Source organism: Erythrolamprus reginae, chromosome Z (assembly GCF_031021105.1).
Source record: "Erythrolamprus reginae isolate rEryReg1 chromosome Z, rEryReg1.hap1, whole genome shotgun sequence".
NCBI classification, from domain to species: Eukaryota; Metazoa; Chordata; class Lepidosauria; order Squamata; family Dipsadidae; genus Erythrolamprus; species Erythrolamprus reginae.
In genome coordinates, this window is record NC_091963.1 from 105,797,678 (window position 1) to 105,815,692 (window position 18,015).

The window sequence follows — 18,015 nt, forward strand, 5'->3', positions numbered from 1 at the left end:
AAAAAGAAGGTCTAGAGGGGACATGATAGCAGTTTACAGATACTTGAGGGGTTGCCACGGTGAGGAGGGGGTCTCTTTATTCCCCAGGGCACCAGAGGGCCGGACGAGGAGCAATGGTTGGAAGCTGACCAAGGAGAGATTCAACCTGGAAATAAGGAAGAACTTCCTGACTGTCAGAGCGATCAACCAATGGAACTGCCTGCCAGGGGAGGTGGTGAACTCCCCAACTCTGGACACCTTCAAGAGGAGATTGGACTTCCATTTGGCTGGGGTGCTGTAGGGTTTCCTGCTCAGGCAGGGGGTTGGACTCGATGACCTAACGGTCCCTTTCAACTCTATTAATAAAATAAAATAAAAAACATTCTCAGATTTTAAATTACCATGAATGCATGATAAGGATGAGTGTAGATGGGGTCATAGAGGGCTGGCTGACATAATGTTGTCATGTAAGTGTCCTGTGAACAATGATGTCATGATATATATAATACTTGCTACCTTTCCTGTGGAAATTCAAGGACGAGATTAATTGCTCTATGTAGGAGGACTACTAAGACAAGTTAGATTCACACAATTTTCTAAGCCTTAAATTATATTCATAAGTCATGGTGCCTGGATTTACACATTATGTTAAGTTAAAACTACAGGCTTTTATGGTTTAGAACTATGTGTAAGACACAATGTTTGTGTTACAGAAGTTGAACAGATAAGAGTCTTAAATGTAATTTACATTACTACATTTTAAATGTGAAAGTTTTTCTCAGGAATAAAGTATCGGGGAGAGAGGAAAAAGAGCTATTTCTGGCAAGGCAAGAAGCTATAGCTCCCATTTGCCCAGGTTCGCCCGGTTCACCAGTTGCGGCCCTATCTGGACCGGGACTCACTGCTCACAGTCACTCATGCCCTCATCACCTCGAGGTTCGACTACTGTAATGCTCTCTACATGGGGCTACCTTTGAAAAGTGTTCGGAAACTTCAGATCGTGCAGAATGCAGCTGCGAGAGCAATCATGGGCTTTCCAAGATATACCCATGTCACACCAACACTCCGCAGTCTGCATTGGTTGCCGATCAATTTCCGGGCACAATTCAAAGTGTTGGTTATGACCTATAAAGCCCTTCATGGCATCGGACCAGAATACCTCCAGGACCGCCTTCTGCCGCACGAATCCCAGCGACTGGTTAGGTCCCACAGAGTTGGCCTTCTCCGGGTCCCATCGACTAAACAATGTCATTTGGCGGGACCCAGGAGAAGAGCCTTCTCTGTGGTGGCCCCGACCCTCTGGAACCAGCTCCCCCCGGAGATTAGAACTGCCCCCACCCTCCTTGCCTTTCGTAAAGTTCTTAAGACCCATCTCTGCCGTCAGGCATGGGGGAACTGACACATCTCCCCCGGGCCTATACAGTTTATACATGGAATGTTTGTGTGTGTGTTTGCTTTTAATAATGGGGTTTTTAGTGTTTTTTAAATTATTAGATTTGTTCTTACATTGTTCGTGTTATTGTTGTGAGCCGCCCCGAGTCTACGGAGAGGGGCGGCATACAAATCTAATAAACAAACAAACAAACAAACAAACAAACAAACAAACAAACAAACAAACAAACATTGCCTGAGATTATCCAATCTTGCAAGATGCAGATTCCTGCATTTTCTGGAAGACTGTTGGTTCTTGAGTCAACTGTGCCATTAGATTTTTAGCAAATTTACCTGCCTGAAAAAGGTGCCTAAGGAAAATCTCTCTGTGTGTATGTATGTGTGTATCTGATGGAGGTGGCATGTCTTATTTCCTGCTTCCTTAAAGGAAGATGTCATTGTTTTCCCTGAATTGGAAGACTGACACTTGCTTCATACTGCAACATGAACAGGGAAGCCAACATAAACTGGAGAGAGGGAGGGACATGCCAGCTATCAATGTGGAATATAGAGGTAAAGAATAGAATAACAGAGTTGGAAGGGATCTTGGAGGTCTTCTAGTCCAACCCCCTGCTTAGGCAGAAAATCCTACATCATTTCAAATGGTTATCCAACATCTTCTTAAAAACTTCCGGTGTTGAAGCGTTCACAACTTTTGGTGGCAAGCTGTTCCACTGATTAATTGTTCTGTCAAAAAATTTCTCCTTAGTTCTAAGTTGCTTTTCTCCTTGATTAGTTTCCACTCATTGCTTCTATCTTGTTCTACCCTCTTTGGAGAATAGCTTGACTCACTCTTCTTTGTGGCAACTCCTGAGATATTGGAACACTGCTATCATGTCTCCCCTGGTCGTTCTTTTCATTAAACTAGACATACCCAGTTCCTGCAACCATTCTTCATATGTTTTAGCCTCCAGTCCCCTAATCATTTTTATTGCTCTTTTCTGCTCTCTTTCTAGAGTGTCAACATCCTTTTTGCATCGTACCGACTAAAACTGAATGCAGTATTCCAAGTGAGGACTTGCCAAGGCCTTATAAAGTGGTATTAACACTGCACGTGATCTTGCTCCTGTCCCTCTGTTAATGCAGCCTTTTTTGGCAGCTGATGCACACTGCTAGCTCATATTTAAATGGCACCTCTCACAGTTACTACTCTGTTGAGCAAGGTACCACATATACTGTACCTGTGCATTTTGTTTTTCTTGCCTAAATGTAGAACCTTACTCCTTTCACCGTTGAATTTAATTTTATTAGATAGTGCCCAATGTTCAAGTCTGTCAAAATCCTTCTGTATCTTGAACCTATCTTCTGGAGTGTTGGCTATTCCTGTCAGTTTGGTGTCATCTGCAAATTTGATGAGTTCCTCATCTATCCTCTCATCCAAGTCATTGATGAAGATGTTGAAGAGTACTGGGCCTAAAACAGGCCCACTGCATACTTCATGTAGATGCAGTTCCATTGAGCAATACATTTTGAATGCGATTGGTCAGCCAGTTTTGAATCCATCTAGTGGTGTTGCTGCCTAACCCACATTTTTCAACTTTTTCTAATAGTAGGTTATGGTCTACTTTATTAAATGCCTTATTGAAGTCCAAGTAAATTATATTGATGATATTCCTCTGGTCCACTAATTTTGTCATTTTATCAAAGAATTCAATAAGATTAGCCTGACATGATCTGTTTTTGACAAACCCACGTTGGCTTTTGGTTATTACTTTGTTTGCTGATTCATTCATTCATCTTCCTTAGTATTGAGGTCTGGTTGATAAGACTGTTGTTCTATAGTGCCTGAAATGCAATGCAGTTTGGGATTTTGGCAATAGTTGCTTGCAATGGAATCAAATCAAGAGACTACCTTTTCAAACATTGTCTGCAATTTCTGACCAATTTTTTAATAGGGAACAAAGATTTTACAACGTTCCAAAACTCCACTGTAGCTTTGTCATAGGGTACAAATAAGCAATCAGGAAACAATCAATATTAATATAAATCATAAGGATACAAATAACAGGTTATAATCATGCAGTCATAAGTGGGAGGACATGGTGATAGACATGATGAGAAGACTAATAGTAATAGTAATGCAGCTTTAGTGAATGGTTTGACAGTGGTGAGGGACTTATTTGTTTAGCAGACTGATGGCATTCTGGAAAAAACTGTTCTTGTATCTAGTTGTCTTGGTGTGAAGTGAGCGTAGGAGTTAAAACAAGTTATGTCCAGGATGATAGAGGTCAGTAAATATTTTCACAACCCTCTTTTGATTTGTGCAGTATACAAGTCCTCAATGAAAGGGAGGTTGGCAGTACAGTGTTCCCTCGATTTCCGCGGGGGATGCGTTCCGAGACCGCCCGCGAAAGTTGAATTTCCGCAAAGTAGAGATGCGGAAGTAAATACACCATTTTTGGCTATGGACAATATCACAAGCCATCCCTTAACACTTTAAACCCCTAAATTACCATTTCCCATTCCCTTAACAATCATTTACTCATCATTATTACTGGTACTCACCATTGAATAGTGATCCTGGTATTTATAAACATAATTATTTATTAACAATAATTATTTTTTTTGTTATTTATTTGCAAAAATTATTAGTTTGGCGATGACATATGACATCATCGAATGGAAAAAACCGTGGTATAGGAAAAAAAAACCACGAAGTATTTTTAAATTAATATTTTTTTTAAAACCGTGGTATAGGCTATCCGCGAAGTTCGAACCCGCGAAAATCGAGGGAACACTGTAATTGTTTTTTCTGTAGTTCTGATTATCCTCTGAAGTCTGTCTTGTTGGGTTGCAGACAGTTACAGAGGTGCAGATGACAGATTCAATAATTCCTCTGTAGAACTGCATTAGCAGCTCCTTGGGCAGTGTAAGCTTCCTCAGTTGGTGCAGAAATTAAGAAACAACATTCTTTCAACATATTATTTTCAACATATATGAAAATTATAACATATACTATACAAACATTATCACACCAGTTTTAATACCCTTGCAAGGTTGATGTGTTTTATTTTCTCTCATCAAATCCAGTAACAGGAGAGCACTAAATGCAGTACTATTTTTTCAGAGTTGTTTCTTTTGCAGTTGCTTTTTCTTTTTTTTTCTATAGCATAATTTTCTATTTGTAGTAATAATAACGTTAAGTAAACTGATTACTCGCTTTTCATTTATTTTTTTTGATGTGCTTGTTAGTTTGGGCTTAAAAGAAAGGTGGCTGTTGTAGAGCTTGTGATCCAGTATAGTTAATTATGTCTTATTCTTTTGCATATTTCTTTTCATGGCTTTAAAGACAAAATTAATATGGAGGAAAGAACTGACAATTGATAAAAAGTACTTTATAAAAGCCTCTTTCAGCCCAATCTGCTTTACAGTGATCTTGTTGTAAGAGAAAATAAGAATGAAAATAGCATTTTGATACACATCTAGCAAATAATAATAATAATAATAATAATAATAATAATAATAAGAAGAAGAAGAAGAAGAAGAAGAAAAATAAATAAATAATTTATTAGATTTGAATGCCGCCCCTCTCCGAAGACTCGGGGCGGCTCACAACAACATAAACAGTGTACAAATCCAATTTTTAAAAATACAATTTAAAATCCTTACAATAGAATTATCACACAATCCAATCAAACTATACACCAACCTTGACAATTGGGGTGTGTGTTAATTTCCCCATGCCTGGCGGCAAAGATGAGTTTTTAATGACTTACGAAAGGTGAGGGGGGGGGCAGTCCTAATCTACAATATATCGTGTTAGGACTGCAAATGCCACTATGCAGAAGATTGACAGAGCGCATCAGTGAATGTGAACTGGTAATCGAAAGACATGATGAAAACTCCTTATTTCACAACAGCTGGATAGATTGAACCAGTTTCAAGTGGGAAACTGTAAGCATCCTAGATCAAATCAAATCTAAAAATGCCAGAAAATTCCTGAAGGCATGACACTCAGACATTTCAAACATTAGCAGGCACTGCTAGAGAGATAAACATCTACATACCCTTCAAAAGACACAATAAAAAAGGAAAATGGAAAACACTTCCTGCCCAGCAATCAACAACGATATGAGCAGAGATTAACCAACAATCAAGAATACCCAATAATATCCCAATCAACCCAGACAAACAACTAAATAGTAAGCAACAGCCTAATTAGGAAAGAAATCTAATCACCAAAATCACTCACACCAACATAGTCAAAGGTAAATGACTAGCATATAAACATAAAGGCAAACTCCACTTCCTTCTAGCATTGATGATGTTGCCTAGTTTGGTAATGAAACATCTACAAGAAAACCATCAAGTTCAGCATGCACCAAGGACCCACAGTTCAACTCTGAGCTACAAATACTATCTTTTATTGATTCTCAGCCCTTTCTGAGCATCACGCTATGTTCTACCAGGGACTATGTGCCTGTTTCACACAGCATGAGGTCTGCCTTTCCTGTATCCTTTCTATTTCTTGCACTCATGTAATGAGTGGCTAGCTTGCTGTGCAGCTTTGAGTAATTGGGCTTTCTTTACAATTAAGTGCAGGACAAGGAGCAATAAGTACTGGCCTTCTGTGCTTGCTGGTAGGGGAAACAGAAGCAGACAGGTTGTTGCCTAGTAACACCCCTGGCCATTTATATTCTTTTTATTGAAGTATTTTTAAAATTTTGCAACTTCTTCATGCCTGCTCTCTTTCTCTGGCATAGTTTACTCTGGATATAGTATGTTATAATGAAGAGATGAGCCCATTCTATATAATAATATCATCAAAAGTTAAAAGCCATAGTAACTTTACATTGTATGTGTCTGCACTTACTTAATTTACACCCCTCTTTTACTCTGAACAACTCAAGGTTCCCTCCTCCTGTTTTCCCGCTTTCAAATGAGTTGAATGGACAGAATGATTGATCCAAGCTTCTCTGTTGAAGGGAGCTCAGGAATTCCCAGTTTCTAGTCCAACATCTTAATCATTACTCCAAATTGCCTTTATGATTAATATAATAGTATTAATGAAAAGAGAGCCCATTTTGGTAAAATGGTAAAGGCATCAGGTTAGAGACTGGAAAATTGAGTTTTAGTCCTGCCTTAGACATGAAGACAGCTGGTGACCTTGGGCTAGTCTCTCTATAATCAGTCAATTACAAAGGCAGCTTTACTTGGAAGAGTTTGCATCCTGCAAAGATATCTTTAATACCTTCAAACAGCAACATCTGCCTATTCCAGTCCTTGGGAAAGATTCAGTAGGTGGATAAAAATGTCAAATCTAATCTGAACAACTGGCTGACTGTGCTTTCACCCATAATAATAATAATAATAATAATAATGAAAGCTTTACCTTCAGATAAAGAAAGTCATTTGGAAGTATATTCCACTTAAGAGCCATTTAGGAAAAGGAAATGTCAGAACGGGCTCATTGTAAAATTTAGTTTGGTTCAAAATTATCTGCATTGTCAAGGAAGGAGATTAGGTATATATAACAATTCTTAAAATTCCATGGTATTTGAATTTCATCCTATGTGGATGCAATACTGTACATAAAAATGTATTCTATAAAAAACCAAATCAAACAATAGTTAAAATTATTACTTACGGTTGAATCTCAAGCAACTTAGTGGTTATATATATATTAAAAGCTCTTTTACAAACGGAAATGCTATCAAAATTTATTCTGACAGAGACTGACCCAGATACAATAGGAACAAAGCATGATAGAAAACTTTTTTTTTTGATGGGTAGCAAAATTAAAAGTCAGAATGGGATGTGAGTGACCAGTACAGTCGGATAGATAAACACGATTGCCTTATACAGCAGTTTGGGGATGGCAAGACAAGTAGCAAATGAGTAGCTATCTACTCATTATAGTATTACCATTCTTTTACTAATATACTTGGGAGAGATGCCTGTGGGTACAATGTTCAGATTTTTTTTCTCTGTAAGTGAACTTGCTATTTTGTAAATTATCAATAATTTTCATCCCAAATCATTATTGTACAATTTTGTACCAGCATAATCAGTTTCTGTCAAACAAAACTGCTGAAACATTTTCTGATCAAGATCCCTTACCCACCTATTTACCATTGTGATGAGAGGCTATTTTATTTAATGCATGTTTACTTTTATAATTATAATAATTATGGTATTACCGTTACTGTGAGGTCAAATGGCCATCAACATCTTATACAGTACTTTTATTCAGAATCAAAAGGAAAACATCAAAATGTGTGTGTGTGTGTGTGTATGAAATAAATTAGAAATAAAACTAGACATATTACATCACACTAAAACTAATGAAAAATCTTCAGCCCTAGCACAAGTTTTTAACCTGGGCAAATACACAATATAATAAACGCCAATGAAACTGGTAATGTCATGTTATATATTCTGCCTTTGTCTACAATGATAACTCTACCTCAGTGATGGCTAACCTTTTTGCTGTCATTTGCCAAAAGCTGATAGAGTGTGTGCACACTTGCCCACGTCCATAATTCAATGCGTCCTGCCGCCTGTGCATGCATGCGCAACTCCCCCATGCTCCCTACACTTTTGGCACACAGTGGGCCCAGTAGGTCTGTTTTTTGCCCTCCCCAGGCTCCAGAGGCTTTCTAGGACTCTGGCAGGGGCAAAAACAGTCTACGCCCCTTGGAAGCCCTCTGGAGACTGGAAGCAGTCCATTTCCTAACTTCTGATGGGACCAGAAGGCCATTTTTTCATCTTCCCTAGGCTCCAGATGCTTTCCTGGAGGCTGGGGAGGGTGAAAACGGCTTCCTCCATCTCCAAGACCCTACGGAAGTCAAAAACGCCCTCTCAGAGCCTCCATGCAAGCCCTTTACTTGCCTCAAAATAGGCTGCGTGGAGACTCCTGGGAGGGGGCGGCATACGCATGCACGCTGGGGCTGATTTACAGCAATAGCTCCTATGCCAGCAGATGTGGCTCCGTGAACCATCTGTGGAACACATGCCATAGGTTCTCCATCTACCCCATAGAAATCCAGCTGAAGAAAAGATGGGAGAAAATGTCTTTGCTGTGCATAGAACAAAGACAAAGAGGAACACATTTCAGCAATGGAGCAATTAACAACTGCACCCTAAAAATATAGGAGTCCATTTATCTGGGTTATAAAATTTGTCTCACTCATTCAGTGTCTGGCTTTATGGACATTCATTTTATTAAAAATTGTGTGTGTGTGAAACCCTAGCAATAAAGGGAGGGAAGGCTGTATTTAATTTGAATGATTAGGGACCACATCTGTGGCTCTGTTTCAAGTAGAAAAATACATTTTTAGAGTTTACAACGTCTAGTTTCTCATTTCAGAATATATGCATTGGACAGTTTTAATATGCAAATCAAGTAGGCATTGCATCAACAATTTTACACGAGATTTGTGCTCAATGGATGTCCAAGATTTTTCTTGCCACTTGCTGAGTTTTCAATTTTTTGGATGGAGAAGAATGGGTATGGCACCATTGCATTGATGTGACATATGCTCTCTGTAGCATGGTGATAAAGCCCAAGCTTCATCTCCTGTCACTATACAGTTGAGAAAAGCCTCGCCTTCAATCTTGAAACGTCAAGAAATTTTTGGGCAGCACTGACTCTGTCGATTTTGTGAGCTTCAGTAAGCTTCTTGGGTACCCATCACAGCAGCATTCATGCCCTTAGCATTCAGGTGGTGTATTACACTACGCACTTCGCACTTGGAGGGAAATGGAATGAGGACGCTCATCTCTATCTTTCACCACAATGCCAGTCGATGATTTACTGACCACTGGCACTGCTTGTTCTCTTCTGCTGGTTTCCCGCTACACGATAGTAATACCAACTTCCCCTGCAAACATTTCTTGTGAGAGCTACGTGCCTTGTAATCTTACTTTCTGGATAACACCTCATATATGTATGTATGTATGTGTATATGTACAGTATGTATGTGTGTGTGTGTGTGTGTATTCATAATGTGATTTGATTGAAATGTTGATGTACTGCATGTAATACAAAATCTAAACATTGATATATATTGATTATCTGAATATACCCGAGAGCAGTGTTTCCCAACCTTGGCAACTTGAAGATATTTGGACTTCAACTCCCAGAATTCCCCAGCCAACATTCGCTGGCTGGGGAATTCTGGGAGTTGAAGTCCAAATATCTTCAAGTTTCCAAGGTTGGGAAACACTGCTCTAGACATTCAGTAGTTAGAACTGCCAGAGGAAGTAATTTCAATTGCGATCCTGATGAGGAACATCTCAGCTGAATTATGACAACTTTACAAGAAGGTTTTACAACAAAAGATCGGAGGGATAGTCAAAGTCTAGCTCTCAACTAGTAGCATCTTATCAAGCCGAAAGTCAGAAAGTAAAAGATCTGGAAAGGCAAAGGCAGGAAGGAAAGATCTTGAGATTACCAGACCAAGAATATGCAGAGAAACAGATTAAGAGGAAATTCCAGTCTATTATATTCACTATCCCTTGTGGTCTGTAAATTGTGGGGTCCTGAAGTCAGTTCAACTGAAGTCACAGTTCCAATGTAAAAATTCAAAATCATTTTTAAAAAATTTCACACTCAAGCAGTGTTCCCTCTAATTTTTTTGGGGGGGAGGCGGAAAAGTATAGTGTCTGAGCGGCAGTCCCTTCGGGACTGGGCGGCAGAGAAATAATAAATAAATAAACAAACAAACAAACAAATAAATAAAAAACCCACCCTGTTTTGCCTCAGAGAATTTCAAAATAAAATACTGTACCGTGTGTCTAAAGCAGTGAGCTCTTAATAGGGCAACTCTATCAATATCAAAATGCCTCTTAAATAGTTGAGCTAGTTTCAAACTAGATTTTGATTTTCTTTCTCTCTTCCTTACTCCCATTCTTTTTCTTTCTCTTTTCCTTCCTCTTTTTTCTATCTGTTTCTCTCTCTTCCTCTCTTCCTCTCTCTCTCCTTCCCTCTCACTCTTTCCCTCTCGGCTTCTGGGCAGGTTTGGAAAACTCTGAGTTGATGATGATTTTTAAGTGAGCGATTGCTCACTGCTCAGCTTAGAGGGAACTATGCACTCAAGTGAATGCAAGTTTAGAATAACTTGTTTATGGAGTAACTTACAAAAGCTTTAGAGGATCATATAGTGTTCTGCATAAAAGATAATATAGCATACACCCAAACACAACTCCCTTTATTTAGAAAGAGAAATACCGGTAGTTATATTCTGTTCCTTTCAATGCATCCCAAATCCGATGCCCAAAAGAACCATTTCAATCACTCTAGTTCTTCCTAAAACATACCTATTTTCATCATTATTTTACACTTTCTGGATGCATTTATCTATTATGAAAAGTAATTTCTAACTGAATAAATGACAATTTGCTGGGTTTCAAATATCCCCATGAATGTTTTGAGTTGCACAATATATTAAGCCAAAATCAAACAAAAGCTATTGGTTAGAAGAGGGCTTACTCAAACTTTCGACCTCATCAACCCTTTCATGAAGTTTAAATTCTTCACCAATTCCCAAATATTTATTATATGGAAATAATTTAAATAACACTACTTTTACTAATAGTCAACGACCACAATAACAGATGGTTCCATTGACCACTTTGGAGAATCCTGATTGAGAGCGTTGTATAAAGCCAGCCTGTTTTCACTTTAGGCTGTGTATATCTAATCTATGGTTATTCAGCGTTTGGACGTTTGCTTTCTTCTCTACCCCACTTTCTCTTAGTCCATTGGTTTGTCCTGTTTCCTAAGGGTTTCTGAAGATGGTGATGTTAAAAATAAATAAAAATTGCGATGACAACCTTGTGATTTAAGCTCTATTCCTTTCTACATGGATTATGAATAAATCACATATGAAATAGAATGAACTTTTGGTCACTTTCACCTCGATTTTTTGACACTTCTGGAGTTCACTTAGTTTAACTACCAAGATGTTGTATTCATCCTTTACTGCCCTGTTCTACTGTATGTTTACATTAGATTTAAAGTGCAATGACATCCATTTTCCCAGAGATAATGGGATTGGTAACTAGTCCTGTCCTTGAATTTATGTAATTCTTGATTTCCTCCTTGAAACCCATGAATTGCCAGGTGTCAGAAACCTGCAGCTCCGAAGCCACATGTGGCTGGTGCTTTGCTGTAGCTCCCTGTTGGGTGATCCCACCACTGGCTGAACCCGTCCTTCATCCTCCCCTCCCAGTCACTCCTCACCTGGCCTCAGAAGATAAAGGCGATGGTGGGGGATGGAGAAGGGCAGAGACAGAGAGATACAGAGAGAGGGGGAGAGAGAGAAACATAGAGCAATACAGAGAGAGGGAGGGAGGGAGGGAAGATGAGAGAGGGAGAGAAAAAATGTCAAAATAATTTTGTGGTTCCGGGTGTTTTTTAAAAACTAGTTCTCTGCCCTAGTGACCGGTTGGGTAGGCATAGATTGGGGGCGGGGGGATTATGTGACTGGTGGAATGATGTTTAGTTGGCCATGCCTACTCAGGTTTTGTGGCCCCTGGTGTTTTCTTTTCTCTGGGAAACAGGTCCAAATGGCTCTCTTTGAGTATTTAAGGTTGCAGATCTCTGACCTATGCCCAAGATTCATATATTGTACATTAAAAATAATATCATTTTCAGTTTATCTATTACTTTGTCTCCATTCTTATCCACTTATACCCTAAATCTTGAGCTCAATCAAACACCAACACCAAAAATCAGGTATTTTTTGTAACTTCATAAGCAAAGTTAAAATAAATGAAAGGAATATGTAAAGCCTCTGTGAACATTTAGATATGGTAACATGGATATAGTATTAGAAATACATTTTTTGTTGTAATGAAGTCCTTGTGTTGCAAATTATGTCTGTTTAATACAGTTACATTCATTATTTAATTTTTTAATTACCATTTAAAATATGTTTTCAATTTCCTCTTTTACCACTTCGGTAAAATGGTACAATTATGATGTTTAATTATTATAAATAAATATGGTAGTTTATAATTATAGTGACTATTAATAAAGTTTGTTTATTGTATTCACTAGTACAAAAACAAAATGGCTTCAAAATATCTCCATTAATAAAATAATAATGGTTTAATTCTTCATAATTCATGTGATATTTGATAAATCATTAATATGTCATTAATGTGTCTTGCCCTGTTTTATAATGATTTATTAATATCAGATGGTATCCAAAGTTGATTAGAAACATAGAAACATAGAAGATTGACGGCAGAAAAAGACCTCATCTAGTCTGTCTTTATATTATTTCCTGTATTTTATCTTAGGATGGATATATGTTTATCCCAGGCATATTTAAATTCATTTACTGTGGATTTACCAACCACATCTGCTGGACGTTTGTTCCAAGCATCTACTACTCTTTCAGTAAAATAATATTTTCTCACGTTGCTTCTGATCTTTCCCCCAAGTAACTTCATATTGTGCCCACTTCTTCTTATGTTCACTTTCCTATTAAAAACCCTTCTCTCCTGAACCTTATTTAACCCTTTAACATATTTAAATGTTTTGATCATGTCCCCCTTTCCCTTCTGTCCTCCAGACTATACAGATTGAGTTCATTAAGTCTATCCTGATATGTTTTATGCTTAAGATCTTCCACCATTTTTGTAGCCCATCTTTGGACCCATTCAATTTTATCAATATCTTTTTGTAGGTGAGGTCTCCAGAATTGAACATAGTATTCCAAATGTGGTCTCACCAGTGGGATCACAATATCCCTCTTCCTGCTTGTTATACCTAAGCATCCTACTTGCTTTCCCTAACGCCTGATGGCACTATTCATCCATTTTGAGACTGTCAGAAATCACTACCCCTAAATCCTTCTCTTCTGAAGTTTTTGCTAACACAGAACTGCCAATACAATACTCAGATTGAGGTTTCTTTTCCCCCAAGTCCGTTATTTTACATTTGGAAACATTAAACTGCAGTTTCCATTGCTTTGACCACTTATCTAGTAAAGCTAAATAATTTGCCATACTACAGATGCCTCCGGGAATATCAACCCTATTTAGAGTCTTTAAAACTTTAGAGTCATTGGCAAATAGGCAAACCTTCCCTACCAAACCTTCCCCTACGTCACTCACAAACATATTAAAAAGAATAGGACCCAGAACAAACCCTTGTGGCACACCACTTGTAACCTGTCTCTGCTCAGAATACTCGCCATTAATAACAACTCTCTGATGTCTATGTTTCAGCCAGCTGCAAATCCACTGAACTATCCAGGGATTAAGTCCAATCTTCACTAACTTACCTATCAGCTCTTTATGTGGAACTGTTTCAAAGTCTTTGCTGAAGTCCAGATAGGCAATATTCAACAACTTTGTGACATATTCAAAGACATCAATTGACTTAAGGTGCTGTAGAAATAATTGAAACAACGTGATTCAAGGTCAGTGACTCTGTGAAAACTAAATACAATTACCTTGGCTGTAAACAACAAAACAAAATAAAAGATAAATACAAAATTATGAAATAAAAATATTTTCCTGTGTGGTGCTCGTTTTTTGTTCAGCCTACCAGCCTGCCACAATCTTATCTTACTTGTCCCATCTAAATGTCTTAAATTTCCCTCTCCAGAAGTATTCCATAGCTAGTAATTGTTTTGCTTAAAAGTACTAATTTTAAACATTTAAAAATGTGTACGTCTACTAATCTCAAAGGTGTCGTATGGGTCTGATTCTGTTTTTGACAGTACAGTGGTACCTCTACGTAAGAATGCCTCTACTTAAGAACTTTTCTAGATAAGAACCGGGTGTTCAAGATTTTTTTGCCTGTTCTTAAGAACCATTTTCTACTTAAGAACCCGAGCCCAGGAAATTTGAGAGCGGCACAAAGGCCCGGTCAGTTTCCTGACATTCCCCCTTTAATCCCGGCCATCTCGGGCTTTTCTGGGCTGAGGAGGAGCTTTTCGGTGGCGCTTAAGGAGGCTTTGGCAGCCCAGAGCGAACAGTGTTTTCTTTTCTCTGGGCGCTTGGAGAGGGAATAAACCACTTCGCTGTGGTGACTCCCTCGCGCTTCCTCCCATACACCCGGTGCGAGGTTGCCTCCCGGAGCGTCTGGGTGCAGAAAGGCAAAAGGGGGTGCTTCGCCCTGGCCGGATCAACTCGGCTTCAGCCAAACTGAGGAGTCACCACAGTGAAGGAAAGGCACCAGCTACAAAGCGAATGAGCGAGAGGAGAAGGGAGCCCTTTAGCATGGGAAGGAAGAGGCAGCAGGTAGCAGCAGCAGCAGCAGCAGCCGCCTTTCAGTCAAAGGAGCAGGAGGTTCCCCCTCTCTTGCCCGCCTGGGTTTCTCTCTCTGGCGCAGTGTATGGGAGGCAGCCTCGCGCTGGATGTATGCGAGGCACGTGCTCCTCCTCGCCGCCTCAGAGTCCCTCTTTTTTTTTTTAAGCCTTAAAGTTTTGGATTTTTTTTATTGCCCTTACCTCACCTTATTCCTTCAGCAGCGACTGTCCTCCTCTTCTTCCTCCTCCTTCCCCCACCCAAATTCCGAACTTTTATTTCTTTCCTAATGGGTTTGTACGCATGATTTGCTTTTACATTGATTCCTATGGGAAAAAATGCTTCGAAATAAGAACGTTTCTACTTAAGAACCTGGTCACGGAACGAATCAAGTTCTTAAGTAGAGGTACCATTGCATAGCCAATGGCAATAGAAACAAGGAAACCAGAAAAATAGGGAAAACTCACTAACCTGATTTCTTTTGATGTCCAATATGTTCCTGAACGTTTTTCTTCACTGTCTTAGTTACTTTGCTTGCATTTCCCATGTACCTTTCTTGCTACATACATACTTTTTACATGGAGGGAAACATATAATGGGATATCCCAAAATTCCATCTTAGGCCCACTATTCTTCAACATCATGACTACACAACAATTTAGATGAGGGCATTAGAAGTGGATCTCATCAAATTTGCAGACACCAAGTTGCAGGGAATAGCCAACACGTCAAACTAGATTTCTTCGAGGACCAGATCAGGATTGTAGTTCTTGACGTCCATCCGGGGGGGGGGGGAGGTGGGACAGATGCCTCCTGTAGCACCCTGCCGGCCCAGATGCCTTGCACCCTTCCAGCCACCCCGTTCTTGGCCTGCATAGCCTCCTATAGCACTTTGCCAGCCAAAATGGGGCTCAGGGGGTCTGTGCCCCCCATTTTGGTTGCCTGAGTCACCACGGGCCAGTCTTTTGCTATTTCCGGCCCCGTGGGTCAAATGTAAGCACTCTGCAGACAGGATCCGGTCCACAGACCTTGAGTTTGACACCCCGGCTTTAAAAGATGGCAGACTTGAATACTGAGCCCTATTCAACAAAATACAATTCAATGTTGAGAAAAGTAAGATTTTACATTTACTGTAGTTAAGAAAACCAAAAGCACAGGCGGTATTGACTCTATAGCAGTTACTGAGAGAGGTATCTAGAAGTCACTAAAGTATGAGCCAAATATGAGCTGCAGCTGCCAAAAAAGGCAACTCAGTCCTAGGTTGCATCAACTGGGGGATAGAATCAAGATCACATTAAGTGTTAGTACAGCTTTATAATGCTTTAGTAGGAATGCTGCATCCAATTTTGGTCACAATACAAAATATGTATTCAGTCCCTAGAAAGTATAGAGAAGAACGACAAGGATGATTAGGAAATTGGAGACTAAAACCTATGAAGAAAGTTAATAGTAATAGCATTTCAGAGTGCTTTACAGCTCTCTCAAAGCAATTTACAGAGTCAGCATATTGTCCCAAAAATCTGGCTCCTCATTTTACTGACCTTGGAAGGATAGAAGGCCGAATCAACCTTGAACCAGTGAGATTTGAACTGCCAAAATTCTGGCAGCTGGTAGTCAGTAGAAATAGCTTGCATTATTGCATTCTAACTACTGTGCCACAACAGCTCTTTAATGCAGTAAAAAACCAAGTGGACTCTAAAAAGTTCTCAATATTAAAAACAACATCCTCATTTTTTAATTATTATCATTTTTTTCAACAAACATTTTCTTCTAGGGAATAATTCACAAACACTATTTCTGTATTTTCTTGTTACTGGAGCTCCACATAATTCTGTGGCAATCTATAACAATTCTTTTCACACTGTTCCAAAGAGCTTCTACATTCTCTTATCTCCACTCTACATTAATTCTGATACAAGATCAATCTATGGATCCATTTTTTTCTTAGAACCCTTTTTGATATTAACAATAACATGACCTGTTGCTTGCACACTCAGAATTCCTCATCAGCCTTGTATCTTTTTCATTATAAAGCAATTGATCATACTTTTAGATTTGTATCAATTCCTTTTTTTATGTATACTCTTGCTTAAATCGTAAGGTTCTATGCTTGAAACAAAACATTAAGTAGTTACTTTTTTCACCCATTAGAACTTTGGAACTTTCATTGGAACTTTGAACCAATTTTTTCCCCAACTTCCTGATGAATTTTTTTTTGTCTAGACTGCAGCATTTTAGAAGGTTGTAGTTTCTTAGAAAATTTATTCCTGGTTCTTCTGTTCCCAACATTAATTGGAAAATAGCACATAACTATCACAAGGAAAGGATTATTACATTTATCAATTTCTGAATATCCCTATATCTTCTATTCTCTCATTGATATATTTTATTCCTATATTTTTCCTCTATTCTTTCTTTGATATATTTTACTTCGAGTATATCCTCTATAACCTTGTGTATTGTGTATTGGACAAAACAAACAAACAAACAGGACAGTGTGTAGATAGACAGACAGACAGATGTTCTTTTTGATCATTTGTTAATTTATGTAGTTACCATTTCTATTTTGAGATGCAGTCTCCTGCATACCTGCTTGTAGAAGTGACTATAATTCTTGATCTCCTCTACCCAGCTTAGCTTTGGGCAACTGAGATTCATAAACTATAGAAATGACAGATTATCATAACGAAACTTTTCAAAGTAGTCGCTGATGGAGAGCCCTGCGGAAGAGGTTTGCTCACTTATGAAGTTACTGTTTTATTCTTTCACCTTTTCGAATCCAGGACCTTTCCAAATATGAAAATTCACAGCTGGAGAGCAGAGATGGGGGGAGTTTGCGATGTTTCCTTGGAACTTTGAACCATCGAACTATGGACCTCGCTCAGAGCAGGGTCTCAAAGGTACTAAAGGTTCAGTGGAAAAATATATATACTAGTGAAGCCCCAGCTGTTGAGCTATGCCTGTTGAAATTCGAAGTGTACTAATATAAAACGAATACAATACTTTTTCCCGCATTCTCAAGGTGATCTCTGATTTTAGAGATTGGTATTTAATGGATATCTCATGTGTTGTATCTACATTATATACTCTTGCGGGAGCCAGGCTGATATATATAATATATATAATGTATATATAATACATAATAATACATTAGCACTGGCTAGCAGGGGGGGACGTCTTCAGTCTGGCTCCCGCCGCTCTTCTGTTACTCCCCGTCTTTATCTTCCCTTTTCCACCTCACCAACAAGTCAAAGTGTTGCCCCTCCCCCCTCCAGGGTGCTTCTCTTCCCTTCCCTCAATGGCGGTTGGCGCATGCGTGGTGCCGGGAGGCGGCCCGGGCCATGGCGGCCGTTTAAAGGTAACTGATTCAACAGAACGGGAGCCCTGGATTTTTGG